This window comes from Bos indicus, chromosome 19, assembly GCF_029378745.1.
Source record: "Bos indicus isolate NIAB-ARS_2022 breed Sahiwal x Tharparkar chromosome 19, NIAB-ARS_B.indTharparkar_mat_pri_1.0, whole genome shotgun sequence".
Taxonomy (NCBI): domain Eukaryota; kingdom Metazoa; phylum Chordata; class Mammalia; order Artiodactyla; family Bovidae; genus Bos; species Bos indicus.
Window position 1 is genome coordinate 8,846,770 of NC_091778.1, and position 15,311 is coordinate 8,862,080.

The window sequence follows — 15,311 nt, forward strand, 5'->3', positions numbered from 1 at the left end:
GGAGCTTGCTCAGACTCCTGTCCATGGAGTCAGTGATGCCATCCAACCATCTCATCCTCAGTCGCCCTGCCCCCACCCTCAATCTTTCCCAGCATCAGGGTCTTTTCCAATGAGTCAGCTCTTTGCATCAAGTGGCCAAAGTATTGGAGCTTCAGCAATAATATGTAGCCTAAGCAACATCATGTTTGCTCAAGTTACTTTCCAGGAACTTGGAGTCAGCTGCGTCTAATTCAAGCAGAGCTGGTTAAGACTGGGCAGGACCTCCCACCCTTCAACTAGGCGTGTGTGAGTGTCAGCTCAGTGACCTTTTGACACCAGGGGCCTGGAAGGTACCCCCTTAGCATATGCAGAAGCCTGTGAGCTAGTCACACCTGCTCCCAACCATGGTCACCACGGCACCCTTCCCCTGCTCCCCCACACCTCATGCCGCCCCGCTTCTCTGTTTGTTATCCCACAAATACCCTGGGTCTCTTGTCTTCAGGAAGGTGGATTGGAGATTTGTTCTCTCATCCCCTCGCTTGGCTGCTTTGCAAATAAACTCTCCCTTTGCTACAAACCTCTGCAGCCCAGCATTTGGCAAGGCAGCCAGAAGGTAAGACCAGACAGACATTCTGCCCGTGGTTCGCTGGCCCCTTGCCTGTATCAAAAGCAGCTGCCTGGTCCATCTGTTCTGGGGACCAGCCCCTAGATTTCCTGGCAAGGTGCCACTGACCTTCACTGCTTAGCTTTGCTTTGTAGCAAAGAGATGGTTTGGGGCTTTGAAGGTCTCGAGGTTTGGAAGACATTCTTTTGGAGAGTACTTTTGTTAAAGAAATGCACCTATGTCTAGATTGTTTTCGCAGTCCTCACCAAAAGGTGGGTTGGGGTCCAGCTGCCAGGTTGTTGGCAGGCAACATAAAAGGTTACTACTACTGAAGCAATCGATATCTGAGTTAAAGGCCCAGGGTGATGCAATCGACATCTGAGTTAAAGGCCTAGGGTTCTATAGAACCAGGACTCCAGCTCTTGGTTGTGTTGTTTGGTTCTTGTCTATCTAGGTCTGATTGTCTTAACTGTTAAGAATTGGCTATTGGAGACTGAGCTTCTTGGTGACTATAAGCAAGAACTCTTGGAAAGATTTTGTTGCTGCTACCATGTAGAAGCAAAGCTCCTTCGGTTTCAAGGAGAAGTGCTAATCCAGTTTCCTCTTGCAGCCCTCTAGGCTGTATTCTCCAAGTTGAATGACTTTTGATTACGCATCCATGGTAAAGAAAAAGATGGCATTAATCTTCTGTAACACTGCATGGTCACAACATCTTCAGGAGCAAGGTGGCCTAAAAATGGCTCCTTAAATTACAGTAGAACTCTGAAACTAGATTTATTATGTAAATGGGAAGAAAAATGGGATGAAACGTCGTACATACAGTCGTGTTATTGTATCAAAATAAACCTGTGCAAAGAAGATGTAATCTTATTGTCCAACAGGAAAGAAGGCAAATAAATTGGCTTCACTTGACTCTAAGGAAACTTGTTTGAACTACTGTTGATCCAGCTGAGCACTCCAAAGGCTCCTCCTCCCCCACACGAAGGTGTTACTTCTCTTTCATTGCCAGTATCTGAGCCACAGCCTCAGGCCTGGCTGTGGAGATATAAGAATGGTCTTCCCCTCTCATACCCACTAGGGCACTGAATGTGACCAGGGAGCTACCAGACTCAGGTGGGGCAAGATCCATCAGGGCAAGTCCCCACTGGGTGAAGGGGTGTAAATGTTGAGACTAGCCAGCTGATGGGGTTGAAAAAGGGGAGTGGACCCAGATTAACTTCCAATTAATTTGATTGGAAGAGCAACATGACAACTTATAGAGATGATCCAAAGGAAACGGGAAAGCTTTTCGATTTTGGGGGGGGGCGGGGTGGGCAACCCACAACCGAATCTGAACAGATAATGAAAACTCATTAAATACCCTCTTCACTTCAGAAGAATATAGAATGGTGCTGGATAAAGCTAGGGAGGAGGCTGATGGCTTCATGTGGAAACCCCTGGCAGCCTGCTATAGGCTGCAGCAAGCACAGCGGTACCAGCAGCAGATCCTAACTGGGATGGGAATGCTGGGCTTCAAGCTGAACACTGTAGACACTGCATTCTTGCACGATTATGTCAAGGGGCACCAAAACAAAGAAGCCTTAATAAAGTTCAGGACATAAAAGAGAAACCAAACGAAGATCCTTCAGAATTTCAGAAAAGGGTCTTTAAAGCCCATAGGCAGTACATAGACAGAGAGCTGCAGTCCAGAGAATTTAAAGACAGTTAATATGACTTATTGGTCAGAGTGACCCCCAATATACAGAAGAAACTGCAAGAGATAGAAGTGTTGTCTACCACATGCACCCTACTCTGTTCTTTTTCTGAGGTTCTGAAGGTTCTGTTTCCATTCAGGCTCATGCAGCCAAAAATAAAACTGAAGCTAAGATGAGAGCAGCACAAGCTTTACACGACGCCCAGAGAATGGAAAAGCAGGAGTTTGGTTCTCAAATCAGCTTCTCACCTTAAGCAAGAGGGATTTGCTTAGAGGGTGTAAGAACAGTGCGGAGAGGAGGGAGGCTAATTATGGTAGGCAGGCACATCAGTTCCTTGGGAGAGAGTGGGCTGCCACCTCTTTTTGGTCTGTCCAGTCGTGGCCACCAGTAGGGGTGTCATTTTTTTATGCTGATGTAGTAAAATCAGCAGAGAGTAAGACTCAGGGTCTGTTGGAGGTCAGATTCATTGCCACCTTGGTTTCAGCTGGTTCCATACAGTTTTTGCTTTTCCCTTCCTATAGCTGCCTTTCTTTGTGTCCAAACTATATGATCTAAAAGTATATGTTAGTTCCTGTTCGAGGGAGGGAGCTGATGGGTTTTGAGCAAGGGTCTGATGGTTACTCTGGTGACTGAGGGGCTTAAAGGATGCCTATGTCTTAGCTTGCTGAAACTGCCTTTAAAGTTTTTAATAGTAGAGACCAGGTTCAGGAGAAAAGGAGACAACAGAGAATAAGACAGGCCACTCTGCTGGCAGCTGCCCTAACACAGGGAAAAGAAGCGCCAAGCTGAAGCTTTCACAGGGAACTCCGCAAAAGGGTTGCCTTTGCACTTGGACAAATGGACATAAAGTACAGACCAGAGCAGGCTTGTATACTGCAGTCTCCTCTGTTTCAATCTTGAAAAAAAAACAAAAACAAAAAAGCTTGCAACCATTCCAGGAGAATATGCTGTGGGAGGAATTTCTTAAAGGAGGAAACAATGAACCTCTGGGCTAAAATCTTGGAATATTAAAAATCCAGAAGACCAGATCCATCCTTGCTGGACTGGAGCGTGTAAGGAACACAACGGAATATGGAGACCATGCTGCGGGAGAAAAACTGCAAGATCATTCGAAAAACTGCAAGAAAAAATGCGAGATCATTCGAACCTTGACTTTCCTGAGTCAGCAAGGGAACCCCTAACAGATCTCAAGTTCTAACGGAAGCAAGCTATGAGAAAGAAATTTGGGTGATCATCTTCGTCTGCAGCTTGGCAGGGGTGATGTTGGTAAGGTAAAACTCTTCTAAAGGAAATCTGAATCACTTGTCACACTACTAGAATGACTGTCCTCCTGTGTTTAAGCCTTCTTCACCCTCAAGCCCTTGTTGGGTCTAAGCCCCTTATCGGCAGGAAATAGCTGGAGCAATCATTGCCTCTCTTCCTCAGGGTTGAGGAATAATCAAGGAGGGCTGAAACCGTGGCTTAAATCCATCTCACCTGTCTTCACTCATCAAAGTTGTTTTAAGACCTGTATGTCCTCCAAGAAGAACATAGCCTAAACAATGAGACGATTGCCGAACTTTTTTTCCAGGAACTTGGAGCCAGCTGTGTCTAATTTGGGCTGAGCTGGTTAAGACTAGATAGGACCACCAACCCTTCAGTTGAGCACGTGTGTGTCCACTCAGTGATCTTTTGACATCAGGGGCTCAAAAACTCCACCATCAGAACACACAGGGGCCTGTGGCGTAGATACGCCAGAACCACATTATTCCACCTTCTTCCAATCACCACTCCCCATGTCTGAGACTGCCCTGCTTCTTTACTCATTAGCCTATAAAGACCCTGAGCCCCTTGCCTTCAAGGTGGTGGGTTTAAGGTTTGTTCTCTCATCTCCACCCTTGACTGCCTTGCGAATAAACCCTCTTTGCTGCAAGTCTTGGCATCTCGGCTCAGCGTGCACCAGGCAAAAGGAACCTGGGTGGGTAGCAATGAAGCCTCACGTCCTTGACACAGGTATCAGGGCAGCGTGTGCCCTGCCTTCCGACCCATGCAGGCTCACCTCCGTGCGTGCCCCCTGCCCTGGGAGCCCTTCACTCCAGCCCCACGTGCTTCCCCCACCTTTTCCTCAGCATCAGGGTCTTGAACAAGCTAGGAACAGGCCCTCTCCCTGCCTAGCTCACTCCTCACCCCTCAACTTGGCAGTCCTCTGGGGTCCCCAGGCCAAAGCAGGGCCCCCTGGCTCCCACGTAAAGCCCTGGGTGCCCTGGCCTCCTCCCTCCCAGCATGCAGCATAGAGGTGCTCCCTGTCCACTAGCTGATGCCCACTAGGCTGCCCGCTCCTTGGACACAGGGACCCAGCAGTACCTCACACCTAGCACAGTGCCCAGAGATACAGCCAGTACTCTGTGGATACTTGGAGTGATAACCATGAGAGCTACCTGGGTGCCCCACCCTCATGCCTCTCAATGCCCTTTCTAAAGAAAACTCAACAGCACAGACTCTGGTGACACCCCTGGGAAGCCTGACAAAAATGCAGCCGTGGGGGGTTCACCCAGCCCTCAGGAAGGACCAAGGATGGGGTCAGGCTGTACCACACACAGGAAGAGCCTGAGCTGGTGCCGCCAGCATGGGTGTCCTGAGCCTTCGGTCTTGGGTTTCTCTTCCTAGAGTATTTATATCCATCCGGAGAAGCCGGCTGGTTTCATTAATTGTGAGCGTATGTCCACCCAAGGCAGCCATACGCTGAATATGTTGAATACCAGACCTTATATGGGCATCCCTTGTTGATTTATATATGAATACACGACATGAAGGGGGCTCGGGCAGAAAGCCAAATGTTCACCCTCCCCTGTGATCTCAAAGGCGCGAGTTTGTTGGCATATTGTTTGTTTTTAATGGAATGACTCTCCTTTCAATGAAAAAAGATCACGGTAAGGCCCACAGACGTTTAATGATCAGTACAGGGACAGGCATGCAGTTAAGAAGGGGCGGCAAAAAGTGCAGATTTGGTGTCCGGGTCTCAAATGAGAACCACTAACACGCAGCAGGTGTGAGTGCCCAGCACCCTCTACAGAGCCCGCCTGCCAGGAGAGACAAGTTCGATCCCTGGGTGTGAAAGGTCCCCTGGAGAAGAAACTGGCAACTGACTCCAGTAGTCTTGTCTGAAAAATCTCATGGACAGAGGAGCCTAGTAGACCACAGTCCAAAGGGTCGCAAAGAGTCAGACCACGACTGAGCAACTGAACACACATCCTCAACACAAACGTACCCCCCATTCAACCCCCACAGCATCTGTACAAGGTAAGTGCTGCCATTATGCCCTTTTTGGCAAATGAGCAAACCAAGGCCCAGAGAGATTATGTGATGGGCCCTGTTAGTAAGTGGCAGGGCTGGAGTCTGAATCCAGGCAGCCTGGCCCCACAGTCCAGAGGACTTGGGCCCCATGGGGATCCATTCAGTCCAAACCAAAGCCGAACCCAGGATCCTGATTTTGGAGGACTCTGCCCCCTGCCCTGATTGGGTCTCTTCTCTCTTGAGGGCTATGGAGAAGCTACAGGCAGGGTGCTGGCCCCAAGGAGCACACGTATCAACAGTAGAACAAATTAGCTAGTGTGACATGCCATGCTATGGAACCAGGTGCCCGGGACTGGGCCATCCAAGTAGGCAGAGGTCCTGAAGCCCTGATCCCTGGTTACCTCTCTGCTCTGAGGTTGCCATGTTCCTCGGTTGTGGACAAGTCTGTTTCCTCTTGCGAGGCTCAACTTCCAAATCCATAAAATGAAAATGCTGATAACAGACGTGCTAGTTCCTGTCTCCCAGGGATGGCTCAAGGACTGTATGAGAGAAAGTGTGCAAAACGTTTAGGACAGAGAATATCTTCAGTAAACATCGGTTCTATGATTTCTAGCATGCGGTTCAGGACATTGCCAGTTCTTCACTCACAAACATGGATCAAGCACCTAGGAGAGTGTACCAGACCTCCGCTCCAGGTGCTAGGACTACCTTAATATTTGCTTATTAAATAAAATCAGTAAAGAGAACTGTGATGTGAGCAAGCCACACAGCCAGAGCTTTAGTTTCCCAAACTGTCCGTTGGGGTGACTATGGCTCCGGTGGGGAAAATGGGCTCCCTCCCTGGGCTCCTACTAGGGAGGAGAGAGCAGCGAGGTCTTCAAAGAGCACACTGGTCAGAGAGGCTGTGATGTTAGGTGCATGCAAGGCCCGTGGAAGCCTCGGGTCCTTGCAAAGAAATCAAGACGGTGCAGAAAAGGAGGGTGAGGAGCCTGCAGCAAGGGGGCTGAGAGTGTCCCCTGCGGGTGCAGAAGCACCAGTAAGGGTCCAGCTTCAGGGCATCAGACATCGGGGGTCAGAGGGCTTGAGGAGGGGCGTCACCATCAGACAGGGATTGGGCTTCCAGGCAGGCAGCTCTGAAGTGGCGAAGTCTCCATCCAAAGTCTTCTTTATCTCCAGACTCAACCCTGAGACAAAGGAATAGCTAAACACTGAAGCTGGAGTCTGAGTGTGGGATTTTTTTTTTTTTTTTCTGTTCGGTGCCCAGTTATTTGCCTGTTCGCCAGCCCTGGGATAAGACAGAATTTATGTCTCACCAAAGAGGCACCAAGAAGTGAAGGAGACAGAGACACACACACAGAGAGAGAGATGATTATGCAGAGCATTTTTTTTTTGTTTTGCTTCAAAGTGTCTCCTCACTAGAATGCTGCCGCACTGTCTCCGGGGAGCGGTTCGCCCTCCAGAAAATATGACACTTTATTTCCTGCCCTTGTTTGTTAACACACCCCATTACCATCCATCTCAGTTTCATGTAACTGCCAGCCGGCATTAACGCCCTCCTCCTCGCCGAGGAAGAAAACAGAAAAGGGAGAATTCAGCAGATTTTGCCCCGTGGCACCCTCGGCGGCACCAAGATAACCAGAGCAGAAACCACAATTGGATTCTTAATTCCTTCAGCCCAGGAATGCGAAGGTCGGTCGGTTTAACCACCTCCTACATTTTCCAAAGAGAGTCGGCTCCTTATTTCGGTTTTCTGGGCTCCCTTCTTTGCTACGGAGAAAGATACATTAATTAATTAAAAAAAAATTTTTTTTTTTCCTTTTTTGACGTTGGGGCCGGAGATGTTGGAAACTGTCAGGAACTGTCAGTGGGCGCCGGCCCCATCAGGTAAAGCGGCCAGCGGCGGAGACACACTGACCCCCAGTGGCCGGCCGGGCCCTCGCAGCCGGGCGCCCCCGCCGCCCAGCCTCGCCCCGGGCTGGGCGAGACCGCTCCTTCCCCGCAGCGTGTGAGCAGCAGGGTGGTCTCGCTGTGTCCCCTCACGGCTGCCCCGGCGCAGACACAGACAGCCGCCCACAGGGAGACACACGCAGACCCGCGCACACGCTGCCGCAATTCTCTTCTCCGATTTCGCAGAACATCCATCTCCTAGAACCTTCACCGTGGGCGCTTCGGGGCTTGCAGATAAGGCCTATTTCTGCTGCTCCCGGCGTGCATGGCTGTGAGAAAGGCCTCCGGGGGGCCCAACAGGAGCCAGGGCTGAAAGGGAGGGGAGGACCGGCCCTCTGGAGGGCTCCCGTGAACCAGGCCCTGGGCACACATTTTCCCCACCGGAGCCACAGTGGCCCCAAAAAACGGATTAGGAAACTAAAGCTCTGGCTGTGTGGCTTGTCCACATCACAGTTCTCTTTACTGATTTTATTTAATAAGCAAATATTGACATAAAACCTGTCAAGCAGTCATCTAGTGCTATATCTATCGCCCAGTTAACTAGACTGCATCTTTATTGCAAACCTGTGAAGTACTATTACCTCCATTTCACAGATGAGAAAACTGAGGCCTAGAGAGGTTAAATCACTAGTGAGTGGTGGATCTGGTGTGCAGCCCCGCACTCTGGCCGCTGCGAGGCAGCCTGTATCCCGGATACTTGTAAAGAGGAGACCAGCACTCCAAATCCCAGCTCTTTCCCTGAGGTTTTTTTATCCCCTGAGGAGAAAACGCTGCAGCTGCACAGGAGAGAGCTCACAGACCTTCTACAGAAACATAGTGGAGAAGGCCGCACTGAATCTCCTGGAAGTCATGGACCATGCCATTCACCTTCAGAGCCTCAGACCGGGCACGTGGCGGGAGGGGTGCTCAGCCGGACTGGACCTTGAAGGAAGTTCATGAACCTTGAAGGATGTTTCAGTGAAGGTGGGACGGAGGTTACAAGGACTGCGAGAACCACGATGCTGAGGCAGAAAAGCACAGATCATGTTTCCCAATACTGTCCCCATGAAACGGTATTTTCAAACCCACCTGTGCTCTTCTGGGCCATAACGCGCGCGCGTGTGTGTGTGTGTGTGTGTTAGTCACTCAGTTGTATCCAACTCTGCGATCCCATAGATTTTAGCCCACCAGGCTCCTCTGTCCATGGAATTCTTTGGGCAAGAATACTGGAGTGGGTTGCCATTCCCTTCCCCAGGGGATCTTCCCCATCAGGGATCAAACCCGTGTCTCCTGCATTTGCAGGTGGATTCTTTATCGCTGTGCCACCTAGGAAGCCCTAAGCTAGGCTGTAATTGAGCGCCCCCTACTGCACATGCCTGTAATTAATATTTTCTAAAGTGTGTCCCCCTCCCACCTCCGAATTTATCTCATCTGAGCTTCACAGCAAGAGCCCTTAAGATAAATATAATCAGCCCGACATTAAGCAAGATAAACAGAGGCTCTTCCAAATGGGCTGACTTGTCCTGATTTCCCAGCTAATACATAAAGACCTGGCCACCCGGTTTCCGGCCTTCCAAAGCCCACGCTCCCACGTGCTGTCAGTATCAGACCCTCACCGGGGAAAGCCCAGCCCCCACCTGGCAGCCCTGTCGGTCTCCCATGGAGTCTTTTGAACTGGCCGACTGGTTCCCGTCTTGCTCCAGCCGTTCCCTCAGCCTGAAATGCTCTTCCTGTACATGGATCTTCACTTGGTTGGCTCCTTCCTGTCATTCCGGTGTCAGCTCAAGTGTCACCTCCTCCGAAAAGCCTTCCTTGTCCACCCAACCTAAAATAGCCTTCCAGTCACTCGCTATTGCATCACTGTTTTGTCTTCTTCCCAGCAGTGATTCATCTCTGGTAATTTCATGTCCAGTTACTATTGTTAGTCTCATCTCGTGTATAATGCAGGCTATCAGTTACATGGCACAAAGCTACCATGTGCCAGCAGAGTTTCAAGAGCTCTGCACACAGTAGGTCATTTAATTGTCACACGCGCCTTTCGTATAGGTTCCATTATTATCCCCATTTTACAAAAGAGGAACCTGAGACAGGGGAGGTTTGGTAACTTGTCCAAGATTCCACCTTTAGTGAGCACTGCTCTTAGCTACTACAAAGACATCAGCCTTCAACAGCAAAAACACAAGGGAATTCCCTGATGGTTCAGTGGTTAGGACCTTCATGCTTTCACTGCTATATCCTGGGGTTTGATCCCTGATTGGGGAGCTGAGATCCTGCAAGCCCCCGGCACAGCCAGAAGCAACAACAGCAAAAAGAAAAGCAATTGGATTTTTAAATGCATAAAGGACTTAAATCGGAGAAAGGCAATGGCACCCTACTCCAGTACTCTTGCCTGGAAAATCCCATGGATGGAGGAGCCTGGTAGGCTGCAGTCCATGGGGTCGCAAAGAGTCGGACATGACTGAGCGACTTCCCTTTCACTTTTCGCTTTCATGCATTGGAGTAGGAAATGGCAGCCCACTCCAGTGTTCTTGCCTGGAGAATCCCAGGGACGGGGGAGCCTGGTGGGCCGCCGTCTATGGGGTCGCACAGAGTCGGACACGACTGAAGCGACTTAGCAGCAGCAGCAGCAGCAAAGGACTTAAATAGAAATTTCTCCAAAGAAAACATACAAATGGCCCATAAGCATATGAACAGGTGCTTCATTAGTTGTTCAGTTCAGTTCAGTTCAGTCGCTCAGTCGTGTCCGACTCTTTGCGACCCCATGAACCGCAGCACGCCAGGCCTCCCTGTCCATCACCAACTCCCGGAGTTCACTCAGACTCACGTCCATCGAGTCAGTGATGCCATCCAGCCATCTCATCCTCTGTTGTCCCCTTCTCCTCCTGCCCCCAATCCCTCCCAGCATCAGAGTCTTTTCCAATGAGTCAGCTCTTCTCATGAGGTGGCCAAAGTACTGGAGTTTCAGCTTTAGCATCATTCCTTCCAAAGAAATCCCAGGGCCGATCTCCTTCAGAATGGACTGGTTGGATCTCCCTGCAGTCCAAGGGACTCTCAAGAGTCTTCTCCAACACCACAGTTCAAAAGCATCAATTCTTCAGCGCTCAGCCTTCTTCACAGTCCAACTCTCACATCCATACATGACCACAGGAAAAACCATAGCCTTGACTAGATGGACCTTTGTTGCCAAAGTAATGTCTCTGCTTTGCAATATCCTATGTAGTTTGGTCATAACTTTCCTTCCAAGGAGTAAGTGTCTTTTAATTTCATGGCTGCAATCCCATCTGCAGTGATTTTGGAGCCCAGAAAAATAAAGTCTGACACTGTTTCCACTGTTTCCCCATCTATTTCCCATGAAGTGATGGGACTGGATGCCATGGTCTTTGTTTTCTGAATGTTGAGCTTTAAGCCACCTTTTTCACTCTCCACTTTCACTTTCATCAAGAGGGTTTTTAGTTCCTCTTCACTTTCTGCCATAAGGGTGGTGTCATCTGCATATCTGAGGTTATTGATATTTCTCCCAGCAATCTTGATTCCAGCTTGTGTTTCTTCCAGTCCAGCGTTTCTCATGATGTACTCTGCATATAAGTTAAATAAGCAGGGTGACAATATACAGCCTTGACGTACTCCTTTTCCTATTTGGAACCAGTCTGTTGCTCCATGTCCAGTCGCAAATCAAACCATAAGATAGTGCTGCATGTGTGCTGGGAAGGCTATAACCAAGTCAGTGCTCTGTTGTGACCTGGATGGGTGGGATTGGGGGTGGGGTGGGTGAGAGATTAAAGAGGGAAGGGAGATATGTATAGACATAGCTGATTGACTTCGTTGTACGGCAGAAACTAACACAACAGCGTAAAGTAACTCTATCCACTGAAAAGTAAAATTAAGTTAAAAAAAACTTTAAAACAGAAGGTAAGTGTTGGCAAGGATGTGGAGAAATTGAAACCCTCATACATTGTTAATGGGAATGTAAAATGGTGCAACCACTATAGAAAACAGTTTGGTGATTCCTCAAAAATTGAATCATAGAATTGCCATACAACCCTGCAATTCTACATCTAAGTATATACCAAGAGAAATGGAAAACAGAGGCTCAAACAAAAAGATACACGTGAATGTCCATAGCAGCACTATTTTCAATAACTAAAAGGTGGAAACGCCCAGATGACTCAGCAGCTGATAAATGGGTGAACAAGGTGTGGTCTGTCCGTCCAGTGGAATATTATTCAGCCGCAAAAAGGAATCAAGGGCTGACATAAGCCACAGCGTGGATGACTTGTAAAAACACACACTGGGTGAAAAACACCAGCCACAAAAAGCCACATATCGCATCATTCCATTTACATGAAATGTCAAGAGTAGGTAAACCCATGGAGTCAGAGACCAGACTGGTGGTTGCTAAGGGGTGAGGAGAGGAACAGAGAGGTAATGGCTGCCTAATGGTTGGAGAGTCTCATTTTTGGGTAAGAAAATGTTCCTGAACTGGATAGTGATAATGGTCGCACTACGTCGTCGATGTACTGCATGCCACTAAACTGTATACTTTATAACGGTTAAAGTGGTGGTGTTTATATGTCTGAATTGTAAACTTTTTTAAAAAGTTCAGACTTGTCTGTCTTGTTCATTTATGGATCTCCGGGGCTTAGAATGTTAGGAAGCACTCAGCAGGTGCTCCAAACATGTTTGTTGGAGAAACGAATAGAAAGGAGCAGAGCCCAGGCCTCCCAGCTCCCAGTCGTGAGTTCTTTCCACAACATCAGAACGCTCTGACTCAGTGGTTCTTAACCTCTGGGTCATCCAGTTACCTGGAAGGCTCGCTGAAACACAGACTACAGGGCTTAAGCCCAGGACGCGAGAGTTTGCTTGTCTGACAAGTTCTGTACTGGCCCAAGGGCCGCGCTTTGAAGCCACTGCTCTCTGCTGCCCACTAAACCACCAAGAGAAGAGGAACTTTGATGTGACCCGGAGAGAGGAAAGCCAGGGCTGATGCTTAATTAAAAGAGAAATAGATTTAAACCACAAATGCAGCTACACAAAAAAACATCAGTTTTAATCAGTTGAAAAGTCTCTGAGGCAGACGTGTTTTTCTATCAGCTGAGTTGACAGGTTTGGTGGGGAGTCTAACTGGACTGGAGGAGACTTACTATCTACCTCCTCAACTCAGATACATCTCTTGCTCCTCAGAAGTGAGACCACACTGGCCTTATGGAAGCTTCTAGAACAAAGTGGTTCCTTCCTTGGGGCCTTTGCACTTTCTGCTGCTTCTGCGTGCAACAACTCTGGCCCTCCCACTTCCCTCCCTTTCATCCCCACCTCCATCTCCTTTGTCTGACTAATTACTTTACAATCCTTCCTTCCTTGTAAGAAGGCTTCCCTGACAAGCTGCATTAGTTCAGGATCTTTAAGGAATTAAAAATCTATAAATTATTATCATATTGATATTATTAAAAATATTATAGTCATTTCAATTAAAGCAAAAGTGCATTCAAAAAAGCAAACACCCTTTTAGAATTTTTTTTCAAACTAAGAACAGAAGAGAAATAGTCCCCAAATAGCCTTCTACCAAAAGGTGATGCTAATGCTAATGTTAAGTCACTTTAGTCATGTCCGACTCTGTGCGACCCCATAGACAGCAGCCCACCAGGCTCCCCCATCCCTGGGATTCTCCAGGCAAGAACACTGGAGTGGGTTGCCAATCTCTTCTTCAGGGGATCTTCCCATCCCAGGGGTTGAACCCAGGTCTCCTGCATTGCAGGCAAATTCTTTACTGTCTGAGCCACCAGGGAAGCCCCAGTACATAAATAGAATTTATCTTGATTAATAAAGCAATGTCCAATAATTTTTTTAAATAGTAATGATTAATTTTATGGAGTGCCACTTGATAAAGGAAAGGGCTTCCCAGATGGCATAGTAGTAAAGACTCCATCTGCCAAGCAGGAGCTGCAGGTTCAATCCCTGAGTCAGGAAGATCTCCTACAGGAGGAAATGGCAACCCACTCCAGTATTCTTGCCCGGACAATTCCATAGACAGAGGAGCCTGATGGGCTACGGTCCACAGGGTTGCAAAGAGTCAGACATCACTGAGCAACTGAGCACTCACTCAATGAGGGAATAATCACAAGAACATTTGAACTAGGTGTTATTATCAATATTCCCATTTTATGGATGAGCTGAGACCCAGAGAAGTTATTCAACTTGCCCAAGACCACGCAGCCTGGCTCCAAGCTTGTTTTCTTTCTGTATTTTGTGTCTGTGTGTTTGTTCCTCTCTGGCTGTGTGCAGTTTTGTAGCTGCGCTGGGCCTTCGCTAGTTGTGCAGAGCAGGACTACCCTCCAGTCCTGCTGTGCAGGCCTCATGTTGAGGTGGCTTCTCTGGTTGCGGAGCGTGGGGTCCAGGCGCTTGGGCATCAGTAGCTGTGGCTCGTGAGCTTAGTTGCCCCAAGGCACGTGGGATCCTCCTGGACCAGGGATCGAACCTGTGTCCCCTGCACTGCAAGGCGGATCCTTAGCCCCTGGACCACCAGGGAGGCCCCAAGCCCGTTTGCTGAACTGCTGCTCTCTGCTGCAGTCAGGCTTTTCCTGTAGCACCCACGCTCTCACTCACCCACCGTCTGTGAGGCGGGGAAGCTGACTTTGGAGTGAGCTCACTGTGAACCCAGAGCTCGAGCCCCTTCATCTGTGGCCTCAGGGACCGTGTGCCCCAACGTGCCTCCAGGGAGGAGGCTGAAAATCAGGGTCCATCTGACCGAGGAAGAATTCCCTCTGATCCTAAGAGGAGCGTCTGCCCCTGAGATCTGAGCTGCTTCCAGGGTTCCTAGCGACTCAAAGAGGCCCCTCTTTCTCTGATGGGACAGGAGACCTTGGCTCCCCCAGGGTCTGCTTTGCTTTGAATTCTGCTTCATTCCTTCTCATCTTTGGGACTTATCAGGGAAATTATCTTGCTTTCTGTGCCCCACACACATGTGCAGCTCCTGCTTCTTAGCAAACACCCCGAGACACAGGCACTGTGGTGGCCTGAGCAGGACTGCTCTGTCTGCCGCTGCACCCCATCCAAGTCTCTGTGTTAAATATCAGACCTGCGGAATGGGTCTGGTGCTCAGTGACACCCCTGCTAGGTGGGGTGCAGTGGGGTCCCAGTAAAGACACATCCTGAGCACTCAGGAAGCTCAGATGAAGCAATGACCCGACTGCTTAAGGCAGACGAATTTCAGGTTAAGGGCAGAGGAGCAGTGTTTGGGGGGCTCAGAGTAGTGAGGGCTTCCTAGGATCAGATTCCAGCTCTGCAGGGACTTGAACAAATAGCCTATGGTAGGCAGAATAATGCCTTCCCTCCAAGATGTCCACATCTCATCCCTGGAAACTCTAAGTATGTTAGCTTGGGTGGTGATGGGGAATCAAGGTTGCTAATCAACTGACTTTAAGATCGGGAGGTTGTCCAGGCTTATGTGAGTGAGCCCAGTGTAATCACAAAGGTACTTAAAAGTGGAAGAGTAAGGCAGGATTTCTTTGGAAGGAATGATGCTAAAGCTGAAACTCCAGTACTTTGGCCACCTCATGAGAAGAGCTGACTCATTGGAAAAGACTCTGATGCTGGGAGGGATTGGGGGCAGGAGGAGAAGGGGACGACAGAGGATGAGATGGCTGGATGGCATCACTGACTCGATGGACGTGAGTCTGAGTGAACTCCGGGAGTTGGTGATGGACAGGGAGGCCTGGCGTGCTGCGATTCATGGGGTTGCAAAGAGTCAGACACGACTGAGCGACTGAACTGAACTGAAGGCTGGAGGACCACTCAGGATGATATGATGAGAGAAGAGCTCCTTATTCCTGGCCTTGAAG